Below are 24,530 nucleotides of genomic sequence, written 5' to 3'. Positions count from 1 at the left end.
TGTTGCAAACTACCTTGTCATACTGTAAAATAACTTAAAGAAACCCTAATCATGCGATCCAGTCATCCATTTCTGGAAGTTTACTTTTTTTTAAGAAAATGAAAGTATATGTCCATAGAAAGACTTACACAAGAAGGTGCATAGGATGGGGAAAATGTGGAGTGTTTGGGCAGAACCAGCAGAGAGGGAAGACATATATGCACAAGAAAACTTGGAAAAGAATGTGAGATGGATAGTTACATTATCTTGATTATGGTGACTGTTTCACAAATATATAATATCTCAAAACATATATTGTTCATTTAAAGGTTGTGCAGTTTTTTAAGTCAATTATACCTCAATAAAGCTATTACGAAGTATGAGTTGAACCAAAATATGTTTACATGAAAATAAATAGCATTACTTACACAAGTGGAAATACTGAAAATTTAAGATATAACAGCTCACCTCAAGAAATTGAAAACTGTGTAATTTACTACTAAAAATAATTGAAGACACGAACCAATAAAATTAAGATTGGTGAATGAAATTTGAATGATTGCAAAGAGAAGATTGACGAATCCCAAATTTTTATTGAACTGAAAAGAAAATTGACAGATCCCTTGCACAAATTATGGAGAAAAATAAAAGAAACCCATTACCAGAACCAGAAATGTAGACTGAATCATCACTACCAATCCTGTAGACAAACACATAATACTACAAATTGATATTTATATAAATTTTATGCTAACAAATTTTTAAGTATATGGAATGATAAATAATTTTAAAAGGTTGGGAAATCTCAATAGCCCTTCAATTATTAAATAAATTGTGTCTATAATGAATATCCTTTTAATGAATGAATTCCAAGTCCTAGTGCCTGAATTCCTGAACTTTTCCATATAATGAGAAAGAAATAACGCCAATCTTGTACAAACTCTTCCACAGAATCGAAAAACAATCCCCCAAATGTTCTAGGAGACCCTTATAAACTTTACATCAAATTGAAGAGGATAGTATAAGAAAGTAAAATCATAGGTTTATATCCTGCATGACCAAACACAGAAAACAAGAACTTATGTTGGATAAACAAAATCAAAGATGCATCAATTATAAAACGCAATGAACAAATTGAAGTTAATCCCAGAATGAATTCTTCTTGGTTTAACATTTTGAAATCAAACCACTTAAAAAAAAAGAAAGAAAAAATTAATGTACTATTACAATGGGTCTAAATCATTTGACATAATTTGCCACACTTATGATTAAAAACTAAAACTCAGAACACTGCAACAAATATCATACTTAGTGAAAAAATATTCAAAACTTCCCCCTGAAATCAGAAAAGATACAACAATATCTCCTGTCCCCTGTTCTATTCAACATTTTATGGAGGTCCTAGTCAGGGCCATAATGCAAGAAAAAATGTAAAATACCAGAAATTAAAAAGGAAGATATGCAAACATCATTATTCCCAGATGACATGTTTGTTTCCAGACTATCTAAAAGCAATCTGTAGAAAAATGCATTAGAATTAATAAGTGTTAGCAAGACTGATGGACACTAAAGTAATAATCTGGTTATTGTGGCTGTAGAATTCATTCCCCCAAACTTAGCTGTTTAGTATACTCATTATTTACTGTTTGTGTTTCGTAACAAACTGTACCTCAATAAAAGTACTTGCAATATATGGCTCATACCTTGTGCATGTTAAAAACTGAAGAATAATTTATTACATCTATGAAATATTTAACTTGAAATAATTATGTATAATGATAACAGAGAAAAAGCACTCTTCAGGAAGATCATTTCTTGTTCTGCACTAACTCAAAAAAGAAGAAAGAAAAGCATATGCCAACTTTTTTCTATTTCTTTCATTTTTCATTTATTAATTACACATACATCGTATGCTCATTGAACACTCTCCAAAATGCAGATCTACATTCCATTCACAAGTAACCATGAGCAGCAGTGAATTGTGTGTATTAATAGATCTACACACACATATGTATTCACATTAATAGTATATTTACAGATTGGAAAGTAAATTACAATTTGCTTACCTTTATAATAATATATCCTGTAAGTTTTTTCCATAAGTCTACCTCTAGATTGGTTGAAAAACCTACATAGTATTCATGGTACAGACAAAGCATAATTTACTCAGAAATAACAGTTTTGCCATATTCGGACGCATAATTTAATGTACATTTGTGAATAATTGTGTCAGATGTGGTATTAGGAGGTGAATTACTTTATAGAACTTTAAGTAAAAAAAAAGCCAAATGAATTTCAAATAGCCAGTTCTATTTTATACCACTTTGATAACTTCGTATCAAGATATTATAGAGTCTTGCTATGAATAACTTGAACTAAGTATTAAGCATATTTAAGAGATTAATTGCCAATTTATACTTAGCTTGTGTATACATCAGTACTTAGATGCAATGTTAAGTCCATTTGTTAACCTATCATTATAATTATTTTAAATACCAAAACTATTACATATTAAGCCTATCAAATTGTTACACATATCCTCTCATCACTGGCCTGTGTTCTATCTGTCCATAGGAAGTATATGTCCATACTGACAGATTCGGCTTGCTACTCATAGATTCTGATATTTGCTACATTTCTATGAATCGCTTCTGATATGGTTTTGCCAAAGTTTAATGTTACCGAATGCTGTAGAATAGCCTTAGACATAAAATATTTTGCAATACAAGTGTCACTTCCTTATTCTCCCTCGAGGGGATTCGCATTTCTCATTCAATTTCTCATCCAAGTCACAAGTAATACCAGATCAGCAATAATAAGAACAAACCATTGGATGTTTTATGTGGAAATGTGCTTAATTTATTTCAAGCTGTGCACATGCAGATACCTTTACGTATTGAAGATAAAATTAAATGTTTGCTTTTTGGCTTTTTTTATTTTTCATACCAGCTATATGTTCTGCTTTTCCTTTGCTTTATTGTTACTGTCCAATAAATTATCCTTTTATTTACACATATGGAATAATCTGCATTCACATAGAATATATAGAAGTTTTTGAAGTCTTAGTAAACTATATATTTGACACCTATGTGAAATATAAGTAATATTAATGAAATAAGCAAATGTATACCCACGAAACACTTCAGAGAAATAGATATAAGTTACCAACCCATGAACAATGATTTAAATGACAGCTGCCTTCTTAGCAGGATCCATGGAGAACAAGAAAAATGGCATGCAATCTTTCCAATGCTTAGGGACAAGGTAAAATTTCAAACCCAGAACCATGACAGCAGTACCCTAGCCACAAACACAACCAGAGGTAAAGGATGAATACCTTTTTGGTAAGAAGCTTAAAGATAAAAACTGTGACAAAACAGTGTCTTACACTGACCAGACGAGGAACCCAAAAAAGCCAAGCTAGAAAATGACAACATGGGGGAAAATCCGTGAAAGGATATCAGAAGCCGTACTGTGCAGTAGAAACAGACTTCATAAAATTAGTCCAGTTATGTCACCAAACAAACACCAGACAAATGACAGCACCAAGCCAGGTGGGGGATAAATCCCCATAATTCCTACCTTATATTATCTAACATGTCCACTTCTTAACAACAACAAAAATTATGAGACATTGAAAGAAACGGGAAAGTGTGACACATATACAGGACAAAAGGCAAACAACAGACACTGCCTTTGAAGGGACCCAGATGTTGGACTAGCAGACAGATGTTACAACAGCTATTATGAATATGTTCAGAGAACAAAAGAAAATCATGTTTTAAAATTTAAACACATACAGTAAGAACAATGACTCATTAAGTACAGATTAATAAACACATCGAAATACTTTTTAAATTTTTTTCCTTTAATTTTATTTTGTCTATATACAATGTGGTTGATTATTGTGGCCAATTACCAAAACCTCTCGCCCTCCTCCCTCTGCCCCCTCCCACCCAACAATGTCCTTTCTGTTTGCTTGTCAGAAATACTTTTTTTAAAAAGCACTAAATTGAAATTCTGAAGCAGAAAACTATGATAAACAAAATGAAAAATCCACTAGATGACTACAAAAGTAAATTTGAGATGACAGTAGAAAAATCACCAAACTTAAAGATAAATCAATAGGAATCATGCAGTTGGAAAAACAAACGGGAAAAGGAATGAAGAAACATGAACAGAGCCTCAGATAAATTCTCGATGCAATCAAGAATACCAATATACACATAACTAAGAACCAGAAAGAGGCAAGAGAGAACAGGATAGAAAATATATTCGAAGAAATAATAACTAAAAACCTCCCAGATTTTATGAAAAACACTAAACTATACACCTAAAAACCGAATGAACTTCCAAGAAGTTAAATTTAAGGAGATTCACATCAAGAGATATCACAGTCAAAATGCTGAAAGCCAAAATGAAGAGAAAATATTGAAAGCAGGAAGACAGAAGTAAATCAGCACATAGAAGTGGTCATGGATAAAACCAGCAGATTATTTTTCATCAGAAACGCTGCCAGAATGCACTGGCATGACATATTCAAAGTGCTGAAAGAAAAAAGAAACTGTCAACCAAGATGCCTGTTTATAGCAAGGCCATCTTTCAAAATGAAGGAAAAATTAAAACTTTCTCAGATAAATAAAAACAAAGAATTTGTTGTTAATATTTGGCAATGTAAGAAATGTTAAATGAAGTTCTTCAGCAGGAGAGGAGTGACACTAGATGGCAGGTAGAATCTGTATGGAAAAAAAATTAAGATCTCCAGTAATAGTAATTGGGTAGATAATGATTAAACAAAGCATAGTGACTTACTGAGGTTCCTTTCTACTCATAACTGACTTAAAGGACAATTGCACAAAACAATATCAATAAAACTGTATTTTGGTCATATAGCGTATATCAATGTAATATATTTGACAATAAGCACATGATAAAGGGGTTTGTGAATGAAACTATATAAGAGTAAGAAATTAAGACCAGATGGTAACACAAATTCACAGAAAACAAATGAAAAAATTCAGAAGTAGTACATAAGTTTAATACAAAACGAAATGAACTCTACAAATATAATTCACTCTCCTTTCTTCTACCTTCTTCAATGGACATTAGATTGTATACAGCAATAAACATAAATGTATTTTGGGGTGTGTAACATACAAAAACATATGCATAAAATAATAGCACAAAAATGAGGGAGTTTAATGGTAGTAAATATTCTGTATCCTACTGGATAGATGTATAGAATGCATGTATAGCCTAATTTCGTGTAAATCTGAGAAGTGGTGGACTAATGTGTACAAAACTATGCTCTCTGTCCTAAGTGAATCATTGGGCAGTACATGCATGTATTGAATCAACACACTGGACCCCACAAATATGTAAAACTAAATGTTCAAATTTAAAAAATAGTGTACATCCAAACTAGATTCTGATAAAATTTATACTGTAAATCACAGAGAAACCATTAAGAAAATAACCCAAAAGTCTGATCATAATTATTAAAGAAATTAAAATGGTACACACAAAAGTCTACTTAATAAAAGGAAGTAAATGCGGAGTACAAGGAAAAAATAGTCATAAGTCATATAGAAAACAAAACCAAAATAAAGTGAGACATAAATCCAACCATATCAAGCACAATATTAAATGTGAAAGGATTAAGCAATCCCAGCAAAGGAAAAGATTGTCAGACTAAATAAAAGAACATATAACTCTATGCTGTCTACATGGGACACATTATATTCAAAGTTGCAAATATGCTGAAAGTAAAAGAATGGAAGAAGCACCATACAATGCACAACTGTGAGAAAGCTGGAGTGGCAGAACAGAACATGTAGGCACAAAATCAGGCAAAAAATCAACAATTATATGCAAGATGTGAACAACATCATAAAACAAGAAGGCCCAAAAGACACCTGTATAATACTCCATCCAACAATTGCAGAATACACATCCTTTGCATGTGTACATGGAACATTTCCAGCGTAGACCTCATACTAGGTCGTAGAACAAACCTCAACACAGTAAAAGTACCGAAGTGCAACCAAGTTTGTTCTCTAGCACAACACACAGAAATTACAAATCAACAACAGACAGAAATTTGGAAAATTCTTAACATGTAATAATTAAACCATATGGTACCACATAAAAATATGTCAAAAAGAATTCAAATGAAAAATTACAACATTAAAAAGACAACTAATTTTGCTAAGCAAAAATGTGAAGTAATATTTCATATATAAAATATAATTTATAAAATTCATTGGAATGTTAGATTCAGATCTACACATTTAACTGAATATTCAATTTTCTCATTTAAAATATTAATGGAAAATTTCCACAAGATATTTGAATATAATATAGGACAAAAAGACCACAAAGAAAAGGGGGGATAAATGGAATTTCCCTGTTAGGAGGTTGCATTTACATAAAGTGCTACTTTCTTACCTCTAAGTAGATCAAGATAAGTAAAGGATTCATTTGCCAAACTTTATTGCAACCAATAAACATAACTCACAACACAAAAAGGTATATGTAACAATTTGGTTACTAATGTAGCCTAATAATTACCATAAAACTTATATCCTATAATATATTCCAAATTTACTTCTCTGCTTTACACTATGCTATACCTCAATAATGTACCCCCACCACATGATCCATACCTGGCACATGTTGGCAACTGGAGAAACATTTAGGCAATCAATGAAAAATTTAAGTGCAGTACATTAAGCAAAAAAAGACAGAAGAGATCCACTCCTCAGAAGACTACCTGCCTTTAAAGAAAATTTATCTTATTGTTATAAAGATTAGGTTGATTTGGTATGAGAGCAAAAACAACTAAATTTCTACCATGCTAACCATTCTCTTGAGAAAAACTAGGAAAACTTGAAGACATTGAAGGCACTACAAACCCAAGGAAGCAATCATTTGAAGAGACCAGTTCTCAGAAGAGAAGCCCAAGGGATGACATCTAATTTTGGTAACTCTTTTTTTCCTTCAAATATATGCTAACTCAAAGGAGGTGATTAAGAACCCAACATGCTATGCAAAAAGTTGTAGTTTAGAAACTAAATAGCCGAGCAGAGATTCCAGCAGTCTCAAAAGTTCAGCTCAGGGGACACAAGTTGAGCTAATGGTGAACTAAAGAGAAAGGTTCTGGAAGACAACCCAAGGGGTCATTTGGCATCCCTGAGTGACTATGCCATAAATGTAATACCAACCAGAAATAGAAAACACCTCACAAAACCTGAGATATAGATTCAAAAGAACTAATTCCCTGAGATGAACTATGAGATGAACTTTCTGCATGCTAACTGCCTCTCAGAAGCAAAAGTTTCCCAATGTTTATCGCAGCACTCTTTACAATAGCCAAGAGTTGGAACCAGCCCAAATGCCCATCATCGGATGAGTGGATACGGAAAATGTGGTACATCTACACAATGGAATACTACTCAACTATAAAAACGAATGAAATACTGCCATTTGCAACAACATGGATGGTCCTTGAGAGAATTATATTAAGTGAAACAAGTCAGGCACAGAAAGAGAAATACCACATGTTCTCACTTATTGGTGGGAGCTAAAAATTAATATATAAATTCACACACACACACACACACACACACACACACACACACACAGAAACCGGGGGGGGGGGAAGAAGATATAACAACTACAATTATTTGAAGTTGATACGACAAGCAAACAGAAAGGACATTGTTGGGGGGGGAGGGGGGGATGGAGAAGGGAGGGAAGTTTTGGTGATGGGGAGCAATAATCAGCCACAATGTATATCGACAAAATAAAATTTAAAAAAAAAAGAAAAAGAAAAAAAAATTAGCAAAAGCAAATGCTCAGTAAAAGAAGAAAAATCAATTCAGAGTTCTGATTATTTCTATTGTATTTCACACAAAAAATAAAGCGTACAATTAAAAAAATACATACATGCAAAAGTGTAAATGTGGGGAAAGGATTAGCATAAGATTGTCATCCATTTTCTCCATTTATTGGGGATAACTGTGACAGAAAAAATAATGACTCATGTACACCCGTACAATTTAGAGTGACAGCGAGATATCACTGCACACCTATTAGAGGAGCTATAATTAAAAACACTGACCATAAATATCTGTGAAATAACATCTCATATGACTCAGCCATTCCACTTCTTGAAGTTTATCCAAGAAAAAATGCAATTACACACCCATCAAAAGACTCATACAGGAATGTGCATAGCGTGGCAAAGTAGGGAGGGCTTGGGCAGAATTACGAGGGGAAAATCCAAAAGTACACTAGGAAGTCTGGGGAGCGGGATAAATATGCTCATCTTCTTAAATGTGGTGATGGTTTCTCTCTCTCACACACACCAAAATATATAGTGTTTATTTTCAATGGTGCAGTTTATTTAAAATCAATCATACTTCAATTAAGCTGTTAAAAATTGCGTGGTATATACCAAAATACATGTCTAATGGAAAATTTAGAGCATTAATGTAAAAGGTGAAATCCTGAAAGTTTAAGATTTAAAAATAATTTTCATAAAATTAAAAAATAAATCAGTAATTTAAAGCATGAAAAATTAAAGTTAACATCAGTTAATGAAACCAGAAACAAACAAAAAAAGGCAAATGCAAGAGCTGTCATTTTTTGTGAAACGATAAAAAGGTGATAAATCCCTGGCAACACTGATCAAGGGAATACAAAAGAAGACGCACATGATCAACAGCAGGAAGGTGGACGGGATCATCATGAGGATACTGAACACACGTGCATCACGTTATGAGCAAATTTGTGCCGATAAATTTAAAATCCATGAAATGAATTCAAAAAATATTTAAACTAGGAAATCTCAAGCGTTCTTTATTCAATAAACTGCATCTTTATAGAGAAACTTTCCTATAAATGAATTCCATCTCTTGGAGCCTGAATTCCTGAGTTTTCCCATGTAATTGAGAATTAAATAACAGCCAATACTGCACAAACTCTTACTAGGAGAGAAACAGCAAAAACTGTCCAAAATCTTTTACAGGTCCTCGATAAAATTGATACCAAACTGATAAAGATATCACATGAAAAAATCAAATTCTGGATGCCTCATAACAACCATAAATTTAACTGGAACTAAAAGTTTACGTTTAACAAACAGAATTCGAAGACACTACAACTTCAATGCACCCCGAACAAGTTGGATTTAATACAGGAAGGCTGTTCTTGTTGGTTTCACACTTTCAAATCAAACATCTTTGACAAACAAAATCAGGTCACTCTGACAGCAGATACAGAAAAGCCGTTCGAAATAATTTACCACCTACATATGAGGGGTTTTCTTCCTAAAAAAGGACCCACCCAAATCTAGAAAACTACAGCAAATATAATGAGTGGTGAATGACTGAAAAACTTCTCCTTCATATCAAAATAGAGACAAGGATGCCTACTACCTCCAGTTCTATTTAGTCAGGGAAATAATGCAAGAAAAAAAGAAAAAAAAGCATGATGATTGGAAAAAATGAAACGAACCCAGCCATTATCATCCACACAATTATGCCTTCAGAGAATGTAAAAGCAACCTGTAGATAATGTAGTAGAATTAATAAGTGAATTTATAAGGATTGATGAATACCACACAGTTAAATATAAACACATTTTTCAGACAGTAGCAATTCTTAATACACTTTTCATACACATTATAAAACAGGAGAATAACCACCCTGCACAAGGTTATATTTTTAAGATTTTTTCGATATGCTTATCAGATAAAATTTGAGTCACCATAACTCTAAAGATTTCTATCATCTTTTCTGATATCATGAAAATAGAGGCCCTAACATATACAATAAACTTTTACAGAACACTTGACATTTAATACAAGGGGAACAATGAAAAGATCATTCTTTGTGCAAATTTTCCTACAGTCTTTTGTTTAATGATCTCACTGACTACTTAGACATCGGCTTCTTTAAAGTGAATCATAACTTTTTTTCTTATTTCTTAAACGTTTGTTTTCTTTTTTCTTTCCTTTCTATTTTCTAGTTCTATATTTGAGCATGAATTCTTAACTGTTTCTGTACTACATTAAAAGGAAAAGAAAAAAGGCAAAGGGTAGTTCCTTATAAAACAATCACTAGGTACATGCAATCGTGACTATTTCCTTAATTTTATTTTACTACTTAAATTTGGTCAATGTTCAGTAAAATTTTCAAAAAAGGCAGATGTATCTTTCCTCTCAGAAGTAACGATGATGATCAGTGAAGAGTCTCCCAGAACAGATATTCACGTATGTTTGTATTTACATAAAGATTATATTTATACACGTGTGCACGCATGCAAAATTACAATTTGCTTTCTTTTTTTTATTGGCAAAATATACTGACGACATCCTCTGAAACTATATAAAATCTACCTGATTCGTCATATACCCACAAAATATTCATGGAATGAAAACGATGTATTAAAAAATCACTTTTGTTAGTTTTGTAACCATACACTTCTGCCCATTTGTAACTAGGTGTGTTCCATAGTCTTAAAAGGCAATATTTTCTTTACGTAGGTGAAAAAATACTTTGCTAAGACTAAATTAATTTCAAAAACCACAGTACCATTTTATACTCCCTCGATTATCTGTTATCGAGGTAAAGAAACATCTTGTAATTTATTTAATTTGTACTAATTATTAAGCATATTTTAAGAGTTAATTAAAATTTATGCTTATTTTCTGTAAATTGAAGTATCTTAGAACTACATTTTTAGTTAATAATTTAAAAATATTTTAAATCCCAAACATTTTATATATTGAACTTGTGCATATACTCTTCTCACTGTCACTTATGTTCTATATTTTTGCCTGTTACTGAATCAACTCCTATGTGTGCTATATTTAATCTATTTCAGACACGGAATATGATTTGACAAAGCAAATATTTTGCTATAGGTAATACAAGTGCCACTTTATTATTCTTTACAAAAAGTTTTCATTCCTTCCCACGCATTTCCTCATGCATGTCAATATCAGCAACACATGAGCAATTATAAAAACAACTTTTAGGTTTTTCTTGGGAATGTGCTTAAATTATTTTATTTTGTATATAATTTGTAGATATTTATATACTTAAATAAAAATTAGATGTTTCTCCATGGGAGCTTTTCCTTTCCTTTGCTGTGTTTTGTAGTGATTGTCAGTCAAAATATGTTTTCTTTTCATTTACATAAATGGAATCCTCAGATTGACACCATAGGTATTAGAATATTTGATTTTTTTTAATTAAACTATATGTTAGGCATCTATATGAAATATACAGAATATCAGTGAAGTGAGCAAATGTATACCAAGTGAAAACGTCTGAGAAATAAAGATACATTACCTATCCCAGAGGGACGATTGGAAAGACGGCGTCCTTCTAGACAGAATCCATGCAGAACCGGAGAAAACCGAGCAGAATCTTCCCAGTGCTGAAAGAAAAAATAAAACAGTCAGCACAGAATTCTACATGAGGCAACATTATCCTTTCAAACTGAGAGTTAAATAGGACATGGCCACATAATCAAACCTGAGACAATCTGTGGCGGGACAACCTGTACTTTGCGTTGTTACCTGAAGTCCTTCTGGCTGCTGGAAGTGACCCGTGATGTAAATGAGAATCTCGGGAATCCGTGAAGAGCACCCGGCGCGAAGGCCACGACGGCGCCCTCCGCTGGTGGCAGTTGGTAATGGCGGGTGATAGAATTTCAGCCCAGGAATTTGTGTAATGTCACAACTGCCCGCATTGTATGGGTGACCAGAGGCACTAAGCTTTCTCCAGAGTCCAGACAAGGGGCCATAAACCCTACTCTTGAAAGAAGGACGTGGCATAGAATGGGTGGGCGTGTTTTTAAAATGTGTCAAATAAAAATCCAATGAAGGAATTTAAATTGAAGAATAAAATTTTCGGTTATCCCAAAAGTAGACATGGAAGGTGGAATAGAGAAAAAAAAAGTGATGAAAATAAATAAAAAAATAAAAGACTGGCAAAATGGCCAACTTTAAATCAAACAATATTAATATAAACATGAATTTTTTAAAAGTCTAAACATTCCAATTAAAATGCAGAGTTTTTCAGATTAAGAAGAAATAAGTCCCAATTATATGCTAAATGAGAGGCAATTACATGGAAAGGCACAGTAAGGTTGAAAGTAACAGTACAGATGATGATATACCACGTAAAATTAAGCATAAGACAACCGGAACTGGTAGAGTAATGCCAAACAAAGTAGACTTTCCGGAAAGGAAAGTACTAGAAGTAGAGAACACTGTCTTATGATTAAAGAATCCATTTATCAAAAATGGAAGAAACACATTATTTACAAAAGAAATATCACTACAGAATCTGGAAACAGACAAAATATAAGCATTTACATGCCAATAAATTTGAAATTCTATGAAATGTAGAACTCCAAGTAAACCCACCTTAATGAAAAACAAAACTGAGAAGGTCTGCATAGTCTTAAGTTTGTTAAATAAATTACACTTATGATGGAAAACCTTCCTCAAGTGAGTCCCGAGCTCTGGTCATGGAATTGGTGAATTTTCCCCTGCAGTTGAGAAATACATGACACTCATCTTACACAAGACACTGCAGAGAATAGAAACAGCAGGCATCGCCTCCAAATCTTTTATCTTTACACTGAACTGACTACATAAAAGGAAAATGATAGGGTTATATCTTTCATGACCAAATGAAACAAAAAAGTTAGTTTAACAAACTGAATCCAAAGTTATATCAAGTCTGATACACCATGAAAACCTTAGATTTTATCCCAGAATTGATTCTTGTTGGATTAACACTTTGAAATCAAATGACTTCCATAAAACAAAGAGATATATAATAATGCTATGATTATTACAATAGATGCAAAACATTGACACAACTTATCTCCCACTTAGGATGAGGAAAAAACCATAAAGCTGCAGCAAGCATCATAATCAGTGATGAAATAGGCACATCTTCTCTGTGATCAGGAATGAGAAAAGGATTCCTACTATCATCAGTTCTACTCAATATTTATTTAGGGCAATAATACAAGAAAAAAAAAAAGAAATACATAAGGATTGGAAAGGAAGAAATGAAACTGCCCTTATTCACATATTGAATGTGTATATTTCTAGAGTAACGTCAATCTATATGTTACATATTAGAATTAATGAGTGAATATATAGCAACATTACTGGTTACCTGGTTAAAAACAGATTTTAACTGCAATTCCTAATACCAGCAACAAAAAATTAAATTAATTTTCTTAAAAATACCATTTACAACTGCATTAAAGTTTGTCAAACTCCTCAGTAAAATTTTAATGAAAGCTGGGCAAGATCATCACATAGCAAACCACAGGAAATTATTGAGAGGAATTCATGGAGATATGAATAACTGGAATGGTGAGCAATATTTACTAATGGAAGATTTGGGTTTTTTAGGGCAATCAATTCTTCCCACATTTTTTTTGTTCATTTTTTATTTTTATTTCTTTATTTTTTAAAATTTCATTTTATTTTATCAATACACAATGTGATTGTTTTTTGTGTCCCTTTTCCGAATCCTCCCTTCATCTTCCCACTTCTGCTCCCTCCCATCAACCTCATATCTAATCTCTTATCTTAACAATTTCAAGGAATTGGGATTTTTGTGTCTTCTTCCCTACACCCCCATTAGATTGTGTATTTATTTATATATTTTTCGCTTCCACAAATAAGTGAGAACATGTGGTATTTCTTTTTCTGTGCCTGACTTGTTTCTCTTTATATAATTTTCTCTAATTCCATCCATGCTGTTGAGAATGGCAGTCTTTCACTCTATTTTTACAGCAGAGTAGCATTCCATTGTGTAGATATACCACTTTTTCCATATCCATCATCTGATGATGGACATTTGAGCTGGTTCCAACTCTTGGCTATTGTAAATAGTGCTACAATGAACACTGGAGTACAGGGATGCCTTCGACATGATGATTTCCATTCCTCTGGGAATATTCTCAGCAGTGGGACAGCTGGGTCATATGGTAGATCTATCTGCAATTGATTGAGGAACCTCCATACCATTTTCTGTAGAGGCTGCACCATTTTGCATTCCCAACAAGAATGTATGAGAGTCCCTTTTTCTCCGTCACCTTGCCAGCATTTATCATTCACAGTCTTTTGGATATTAGCCATCCTAATGGGGTGAGATGGTATCTCAGTGAGGTTTTGATTTGCATTTCCCAAATGCTGCGTGATGTTGAGCATCTTTTCATGTGTCTATTGGCCACTCATATATCTTCCTATGAGAAAGGCCTATTTAGCTCCTTTGCCCATTTTTTAATTGGGTTACTTGTTTTTTTGCTGTAACGTTGTTTGAGGTCCTTGTATATTCTGAATATTAATCCTCTGTCAGATGTATATTTTGCAAATATTTTCTCCCACTCTGTTGTTTGGCTTTTCACACTGTTAATTGTTTATTTTACAGAGCAGAAGCTTTTTAGTTTGATATAATCTCATTTGTTTATTTTTCCTTTGGTCACCCATCCTTTTGGGGTTATATTCATGAAGTCTGTACCTTGTCCTGCTTCCTGGAGTGTTTCCCCTCTGTTTTCTTTAAGAAGTTTTATTGTTTCAGGGTGTATATTTAATTCTTTAATCCATTTTGAGTTGATTTTTCTATATGGTATGATGTATGGGTCTAGTTTCATTCTCCTGCATATGGATATCCAGTTACCCAAGCACCATTTGCTGAAGAGGCAGTCTCTTCGCCAGTGTATAGACTTGGTGCCTTTGTCAAAGATCAGATGGCTGTAGGTGTATGGGTTGATTTCTGGATTCTCTATTCTATTCCATTGATCCGTGTGTCTGTTTTCATGCCAGTACCATGCTGTTTGGGTTATTATAGCTTTGTAGTATAGTTTAAAGCCAGGTAGTGTTATGCCTCCAGCTTTAGTTTTTTTGCTCAGAATGGCTTTGGCTATGCATGGTCCCTTGTTATTCCATATAAATGTAAGGATAGTTTTTTTTTTTTTTTTCCATTTCAGAGTAAAATGTCATTGGAATTTTGATGTCCTCTATTAAGTATTTTATATCTACTTGATTTGTTGTAGAAGCTTCATAGTATTCTTGGTATGGACACAGCATAATTTATCGAAAAATACCTGTTTTGACTTTTTTGTGCCCATATTCTAAAGCACATGAGTGAGTAGCTTTGTCAGATACAGTCCTAGAAGGTGAATTACTGTGTCAAACGGCATGTAAATTCATAAACTTTTAAAGAACATGACAAATTACACTCCAAAAGCCCATTACCATTATATCCTCTTTTGATCAGCTGGTATCAAGATTTTAAAAGAATATATTGTTACTTAAATAACTTACACAAGGTATTAAGCATACTTAAGGTAGAAATTGTCCATATATATTTATTATTCATCTACTATTGGATACACACTATTGATCCCATTTTCTATTGTTTCATAATTTAAGTTATGAAACAATATTATTATACATTACAGGTAAAAACATACATATTTACAAATATCTACACCTGACTTTTTTTTTGTTTTATATACTTCCTTGTACCAAACAGATTTTCATACATACTATATGCTGTTTTATATAAATTACTTTGCTTTTACAATACATTGTATTTATTAAAATTATGATAGGTATAAATGTTTTGATATAGTTAATACAGTGTCTTTTCATTATTCTTTATCAGAAGATATTGGCTGTTATACATTATTACATTCATATCAACATTACCACAGGATGGGAAATAATAATAAAAAAGTTCGGCTATTTTATATTTGTGATGAAAATATTTTAATTTGTATATGAACAGTACAGATACATGTATGTATTTTAATAAGAAAACTATTGGTCCTCTTTTGGTTATGGTAGTTTTCATGCAGCTTATCTCTGTTTTTCTTTCTTTTTCTATTGTTGATCAAAAATTAACCTTTTTTACACAAATGGAATCATATTTGTTTACAACATAGCTAGCGAAGATTTGAAATAGTTCATTAGCAAACTATATACCTGGCACCCCTATAAAAAATAAAGTATTTTAATAAATTGAACAAACGTATATCACCAAAACCTTTAATAGATACACTACCTACCTGAAAATGATGACTTAAACGTTGCCTGCGTTGTCCACACAATCCACGGAGATTTGGAAAATAAAACACTATTTTTCATATGCTGAAAGATGACACAGAATTTTAAAACCAGAATTCTATATCCAACAAAATTGTCCTTCCGAACTACAAGTGAAGTAAGTCACATGCAGATAAGCAAAACTGAGAAAATTTGTTGCTAGTCAAACCTTAAGCAATGCTACAGGAATGTATTAGTTTCTTAGGGCTGCCATGATAAAGTCCCACTAACTAGGAGGCTTACAATTAGATGGCATTTAAAAAAAAAAAAAAAACAGGAATTTTTTGTCTCATACTTCTGGTGGCTGGAAGTGTGAAATCATGGTGTCTGCAAGGCCACGCTCTGTTTGAAACCTGCAGCAGACTCCTTCCTTGCTTCTTTTGAGTTTCATGGTGTTTGCCAGCGATCTTTGACATTCTTTGGCTTGCAGCTGAATCACCCCAATCCTCCATCTTCACATGTTATCCCCCTGCATGTATCTTCACATAGACTTTCCTCTCTGCATATCTGCATCTGTGTCCAAATTTTCCCTTTTTGCAAAGACACCATTCAAATCGGATTAGGGCTCATCCTAACAACCTTATCTTAACCACATCTTGCAAAGACCCTATTTCCAAATAAGGTCACATTCTGAGGTAATGGGAGGTGTAGGACACTTTTGGGTGACAGAATTCAACAAGTAGCAAGAAAGTTCTTCAGGCTGAAAGGAAATGACACCTGATGGAAACCAAAAACTACAGGACTACAAGAAGGCGAGAAGAACACTGGATGGGGAAAATAAGTGGATAAATATAAAAGACATCTTTTTAAAATTTATTTAAGAGATATTTGCCTCTTTAAAACAAAAATGATAAACGTTGCTACTGATCTAAACTATAAAGCAAGAACTCAAAGGAAAGAGGAAATAAATAGAATTGTAGTGTAGTAAGGGTACATACTCAGGACGTGACACCACCTAATTCTATGACGATGAGGAAAGTAAAGAATTTAATATCATTCAGTCCCTGAGGAATCACTAAACACACCACAAAAATGTATACATAATATTCTAGTTACTATCACAGGATAACAAATTATCACAAAATTTATTTTCTATAATATAATCTATATACAGTTGTCTGTTTTTTCATTAGGCTTTCTAGCTCAACAGTGTAACTATACCATATCATCTGTACTTGGCTCACATTTGAAATTGAAGAAATACTTATGGGAGGAATAAATTAACTACAATGAAAGAAATTAAGCAAATCACTGCCAAAAAAAAATGAAAAATTAAAAAGATCCACTGCTTCTTCATAAAGATCATTTGGTAAAAAGAAAAAAAGATGTTGATGTCTGCTTTCAGAAAGATGGAATATTTTCCCTATTTCTTCCCCTAAGTCCAACTTAAATCCCTGGATATTATATACAGTGAACATAAAAAGGTGGAAAAAATAGGGAAGACTGACTAGGATCCTCAAAACTCAGGAAACAACGTGGTGTTTCCACAGTCTTTTGTTTTGTCTTGTTTTTGCCTCATAAATCCAAGACCTGGAGCATAAAAATCCAACAACTCGAAAACACCGAAACTTGCTAATAAAAGCCTTTAAAGCCTGTTCTCTCTAAACCAAGGACTAGGAAAGTCACAGATAAAAGAGACAGAAAGCTTGTAGACAGTAAGTGCTCTATGCCAGACAAACACCATCGTCATCCACACCAGCAGAGACTCTGTAGTGAACCTAGACCCGGTGAGGACCAGGCTCCAAAGAGTCACCCTTAAATGTCTCTCCCCATGCTAATTAATTTTTCCATTTACTGGACACGCATGGGAAAGAAAGAACTATGACTTGATTACACCTATGCAATTTACATAAATGGTGAGATACCACCACACACTTATTAGATGAGACACAGTAAAAAACAATGGCCATTACAAGTGCTGATAAGAGTACAGAGAAATTGAGACTGTTGGTAGGATATAAAATGGTACAACCACTTTGCAAAAGTCTTTGACATATTCTGATATAACATAAAGGTTCACCCACCATGTGATCCAGCCATCCTTTTCCTTCATCCCCATCCAAATAAATAAATATATATAAATACATATACATATACATACACAAACACACACACAAACCTGCCTATACAAAACCTTGAACAGTAATGCATACAGCATGGTGTCTGAAGTCATGATCTTATCCATATAACAGTAAAAGAAATAACATCATATTTGCACAAGGCTTTCCACGTAAAAGAAACTGTAAAAGTGCTACCCACAAATGCATTGTGAGAACCATATCAACTTTACGTCAAAATGATAAGAAAAATGAAATTCAATGGTGTGCATCCATCAAATCCCTAGCACTTCCCAACACCCAATCACTCCTCTCCCAAAACACAACTTATGTTTGACAAACAGTACCCAAGGGTACTTCCACTATTCATGTACCATAATCATTATGGGTATATCCAAGAATACATTCAAATCAGATAAAAATTTTGGTATCAGACAACTATAACACACAAAGGGCAACATTATGTCACTGTCACTATCACAGTAGAGAAACAATATGGCCAAATTTAGCATCCAATCACAGAAAACACACAACACAAAAACTGCAGCAAATAAACTTAGTCGTGAAATATTGAAACTTCTCCCTGAGGTCACACAGTGGAATCAATCGGTAAATTTAGCAAGACTGTCTGATTAAATAAAGTTAAATATTAGCTCATATTTCCAAGAGCAGCAATTGTTACTAACCTGTTTTTACACATCATAGGAAATGGTAGAAAACCCTACACTACAAGGTCACATTTTTATTGCTTTTTCCGAACAAAACTTGACAGGGTTTTAACCCTTATTATTGTTGTCATTTTTTCTGCTATCGTGGTAACTGAGACCCTGAAATATGAGAAAGTTTACTATACATTTGACAGTGTATAATTCTAGTGGAACAATAAAAAGATGATTCTTTGTGACCATTTCACAAATGGCCCCTCGTCTCATGATCTTACTGACTGGAAGTTCAACTTTACAATTCAATTAAATTTGTTCTTATTTTTATTATTTTTCCCTTCTAACTCCTTTTTTTCCTTTTCTGAATCCTCTAACTTTTGCCTAACTTCCTATCTCATTCTGTACTACATTAACATAACAAAGCAAAGTTCAGGTTTTTAAAAAATTAGGAAATGTCATCACCATGGTGCTTTTATATATGTTATTATATATATAGTTTATTATGTATATAAGTATGACATCTGTTCAGTGTAAAAGTTTCAAAACCTGTGATACATAACTGTTTTAGGAAGTAAGTATGATTAGCTATAAAGTATGCATATTAAACTGGTGTAAACATATACATATATTTACATGAGTAATATATTTACTAATTGTACACATATCTCTATGTAAATTACAATTTGCTTCCCATATTAGCAACATACCTTGAGAATGTATTTTTGAAAGTACTTAACATACACCTATTTGGTTTTAAAAGCTTCATAGTACTCATAGTATAGACACGGCACAATGTATCAAAAAATAGTTTTGAATTTTGGGGCCCATACTTTATTGCTGTGTCACGTATAGTTCTGGAAGGTGAATTATTATGTATTACTGAAGGTTAATTTATACTAAGGTAATTTATACTAAGTATAGAGCCTAACTAATAGGCAGTTGCCCATTTAAATTTATTTTTGTATATCCTTTGAAGGGTAATACTAATCCCACTTTTAAGAACTCTATCAGTTCATAATTATTTGATTACTGAAATTATTATATATGAAGTCTATATACATTTATATATATACACACATATGAATCATATATAGATAGTATTACATACATTCATAAACCATCATTGCTTTTACTTACGTTTTATATATTGCATTGTACCTAATACTTGTGTATTATATTTATGTAAATAATTTTACACTTAAAACAAATTTTGCCAAAGCACAACAGTACTGTATACTACAAGAAGCAATACTATGTAACTCTAGGTAGAAAATAAAAGGTAAAGAATTCAAACATCAATCCCTTGAGAAACCACTAAAAGTAACACAAAAATATACATTAATATACTAGTTACTATTACTACATAAAAAATTACCACAAAATTTATCTGCTATTATATATTCCACATTTAATTGTTTGCTTTCCCACAGGGCTCTCTCAATAATAAAAATGCAGCACATAATCCACACCAGAGACACTATGGGAACTGAATGAATATTTATGGGATGAACGAAATAATTAGTTTGAAAGAAATTAAAGAAATGACGGGCAGAAAGAAATCCACTGTTTATTAAGATCATTGTCTAAGAATATTCTTGAATGTCTGTGTGTGAGAAAATGGAGTAGACACACCTTTCCTATTTTTCGCTCTAGGTAACACTAAAAATGTTGATGTTATATATAAAACAAACATGAGAAGGCTTGGACAGGTGGAGATACGATGTGAGATTTGTTAGGGAGCTTATGACCCCATTAAACATCATGATGATATTTTCCGTATTTTTCGATATTTTTCCGTATTTTCCCTATTGCTGTTTCTTTGTTTCTATTTCTTCATTTTGTTTTGGTTTGGTTTAATTTTGCCTTATACATCGCAGATCTGTAGCTGAAGATTCCGGCAACCCAGAAATGCCAGAGTGTGTGACAAAAAAAATAAACAAAAAAACAACAAGGCTTGCTTTCTGAAACAAAGTGCAAGAAAAAGGACAGTCTGACATTACGGAACACTTTTAGACAGTAGCCACATGACTACAGCCAAACTCTATCCTCACCCATGCCTGAAAACTTTTAGACAACAGACACATAATGACAGCCAAACACTATCCTCACGCATGCCAGCAAAGGCCAATTGAGAATCTAGAATTCACACTTTCTGGGCTGTAAGCAGTCACCTCAAACTGCCCCCAATGTTGTCATGGATGTCTCAATAGAGAGCTGGGACATTCACCCTGGAAGGATAAAAATAAAGAGCATGCCACACAACATTCAGTTAATGCATCTGTACCTGGATAGGATAAGGGGAGCCTTGATTACCATTCTCCCTGGGAAATCATAAAGTTCCTCTTCTCTCCTTGCTGGAGTGGTGTCAGAAGCGGCCTGATGGAGATTAATAAGTACTATGGATTGAATGTTTGTGTGTCCCCCAAATTAATATGCTGAAGTCCTAACCCCCAATGTGATGGTATTTGGAGATGGGGCCTCAGGCAGATAAGTTTAGATAAGGGCATGAGGGTGGGGTCCTCATGATGGGATTATTTGTGCTTATAAAAAGTGGCACCAGAAAGTGTGTACTCTCTCTCTCTTTCCTTCTCTTTCTGAAACAGTGAGAAGGCAGTTCTCTGCAAGCCAGGAAGAGAGCCCTCACCAGAATCCAGCCATGGTGGCTCTTAGATCTTGGCTTCCCAGCCTCCAGAACTCTGAGAAGTAAAGTTCTGTTGCGTAAGGCACCTAGTCTACGGTATTTGGTTATGGCTGCCCGAACTGACTAAGAATGACTTTTAAAACAGCTTAAAGGAAGGCAGAAAACGGAAAACAGTGAAAAAAAAAAGAGACAACGAAGAGAAAAATAAATAGATGGCAGACTAGAGCAATAACACATTAATAATAACATAAATGTAAATGGTGCACACATAACATTTACAAGACAGACACTGGCACAGTAGATTAAAACAACATTCCTCCACTATTGGATGTCTACAAAAAACACTTTAAATACAATGATAGAGGCAGACTGAAAGTAAAAGATGAGAAAATATGTATCATGCCAATGATAAACAAAAGCCAGCAGAAAATAGCTATCTTAATGTCAGATAACAGAATTCAGAGCAAAGAAAATTCTCAGAAACAAAGAGCATTATATAAGGATTGAAAGTTTAATTCAGTAATTAGACACAGCCATCCTAAGTGCATACACCCTAAATAACCTATCCGCAAAGTATGTGAACTAAACTGATAGACCTAATGGGAGAAATAGAAGAATCTAGAGATTACTGCTCCCCTTTCACAATAATTCATAGAACAACTGGGCAGATTCAGCAATAATACAGAATATCTCCACAACACTGTCAACCAACAGGTTCTAATTGATAATAATTGAACACTTCTCTCAACAGCAGCAAAATTCCGTATTTTTCAAATCTCTACAAAACATACACCAAGAAGGAACATATCCTGGGACAGAAAACAAATCTCAACAAATTTAAAAGAACAGAAATCATACAGAGTTTGTTCTCCCATCACAATCTAAGCAAGCTGAACCCACCGAAACATAAAGGAAAAACTCCAAAACTTTGCAATGTGAACAATATACTTTATACGTAACCCATGAGTCAAAGAGGAATTATCAAGGAAAATCAGAATATCCACTCAAATAGATGCAAACGCAACATTTCAAAATTTAAAACAGAAAACAGAAATAGAAAATGAATAAAGAAAAAATGAAACACTTCTCAATTCATTTAATGAAACCACCTTTACTTTGATAAAAGCAGAGAGAAACATTAGAGAAAAATAAAAAATACAGACTAATATCCCTTGAATATAGACACAAAATCCTTAATGAAATATTAGCAAAAAGAATCCAGCCATATATAAAAATATTATAAACTATGACCAAGCAGCATTAATTCCAGTGACACCAGGTTGAGTCCATATTTGAAAACCAATGAATGTAATCTACCATAATAACGGGCTAAAGAAAAATAAAAATCACATGTATATCATATATATATATATAAATATATATATATATATATATGATATACATATATATATATATATTTTTTTTTTTTGGCAACTGGCTGTTACAGGGATCCAAAGCCTTGACCTTGGCGTTACAATGTCATGTTCTAAGCAACACAGCAAACCAGTAAGCCATTTAAAGGAAATGTATTATTTCATTAGGGAATCTAAATCTAATATTTTATTTGTGGAAAAGCAGAATATAATATGTGCCCAATTCTTTCTTTGTTTACCGAATTTTTGTATTAACAATTTATTTATTTATTTTTCTCTGCCTGGCCAGCATGGGGATTCAAACCCTTAACCTTGGTGTGATAACATCACCCTCTAACCAAGTGAATATGATTGTATCAATGGATGAAGAAAAACAATTAACAAAAAATCAAAACCTGTTTATAATTTTTTAAATGCCCTCATGAAAACAGGAGCAGAGAAAAACTTTTGAGACTTTATAAAGAGCATCTAGAAAAACCCATAGCTAACATTATGCTTAATTGTGAAAAACTGAATGCTTTCCCCTTAGGAAACAGGGAGGGAACGTGTACTCTCTTCACTCTTATGCAACACAGTGATGGAAGGTAAGTTAGGGTGGTAAAGGAACAAAAAAGGTGTAATAGGCATACATAAAATTGGCTCTATTTGCAGAGGGCATGATGTTTATATAGAAAATCATAAGGAACCTAAAAATAACCTCATAGAAGTAATGACTCAATTCATCAAGGGCGCAGGACAAGACAAGCTTACATAATCAACTCTATTTATGTATACTAGCAATGAATATACACTGCTTTTAAAAATACAATAAAATTTATGATTGCTGAAAAAATAAAGCACTTTTGTATAAATCAGATGAATCATGAGTAGGCCTTATATGCTGAAAACTTCATGATGCTGATAAAAAATAATCAAAGTAGATCTAAACAAATGCAGAGACGTACCATGTTTGTTGATGAGAAGACTGAACACAGTAACATTACAATTCCCTCAAATTGATATATTGGTTTAGTAAATTCCTAACAAAACCATAACAAGATTTTTCTTTTTACATGCAGATAGGATAGTTCCAATAAAAATGCAAATGCAAAGAAATGAGAATAGATAAATTTCAAATTAAAAATAAAGTTATAGGAATCACAGCACTCAATTTCAAAATGTATTGTATAGCTACAGCAATCAACAAAGTGAGGTACTGGTGAATGGATAAACATATAGATCAACAGAATGGAAGGACAACCCAAAATGTCCCCACAGCAAGGCCAGCTGATTTCCAATCAAGCTGGAATGGGAAATCAACAGAGGAAAGCATAATCTTTCAACAAATAGTTCTGGAACAATAAGATATCCAGAAGCAAATACATGAACCTTGATCTAAACCTCACAGCTCATACAGAAATTCACTCATAATGGATCATAGATTTAACTGTAAAACGTAATTAAATAAGAAAAGGAAATCTCTGGAATAACGCAAAAGAAAGAATCCTTAGGCTTGATACCAAAAGCATGAACCATAAGGGAAACACTGAGAAATTAGGCTCCAAGAAAACTGAAGACTTTTGCTATTCAAACAGTTTTATCCTGTGCTAAAAACATGAAAAGACAAACTGCAGACTGGAAGAAAATATTTTCATGCCATATGCCCAAAACAGACTTCTATCTAGA

At 33.1% G+C, this 24,530-nt stretch overlaps 1 protein-coding gene across 9 annotated transcripts in view; it reads right to left on the bottom strand.

Annotated features, from left to right (window-relative positions):
* LOC134366963 (uncharacterized) overlaps window positions 1-24,530 on the bottom strand; it is a 311,090-nt gene that overhangs the window by 244,942 nt on the left and 41,618 nt on the right. For 7 of the 9 annotated variants that reach the window (XR_010022376.1, XR_010022377.1, XM_063083556.1 and 4 more), the window contains one exon: window positions 11,340-11,427. The exons of 1 other annotated variant lie outside the window; for it this stretch is intronic. The gene's annotated coding sequence lies outside the window, so the exon portion shown is untranslated. Of the gene's footprint in view, window positions 1-11,339; window positions 11,428-16,095; window positions 16,178-24,530 lie in introns of all 9 variants that reach the window. One more of the 9 variants, XM_063083555.1, reaches the window with a different exon arrangement.

This window comes from Cynocephalus volans, chromosome X (assembly GCF_027409185.1).
Source record: "Cynocephalus volans isolate mCynVol1 chromosome X, mCynVol1.pri, whole genome shotgun sequence".
NCBI classification, from domain to species: Eukaryota; Metazoa; Chordata; class Mammalia; order Dermoptera; family Cynocephalidae; genus Cynocephalus; species Cynocephalus volans.
Note: the sequence above shows the minus strand (reverse complement) of the source record. Positions and strands in the feature narration are given on the sequence as shown.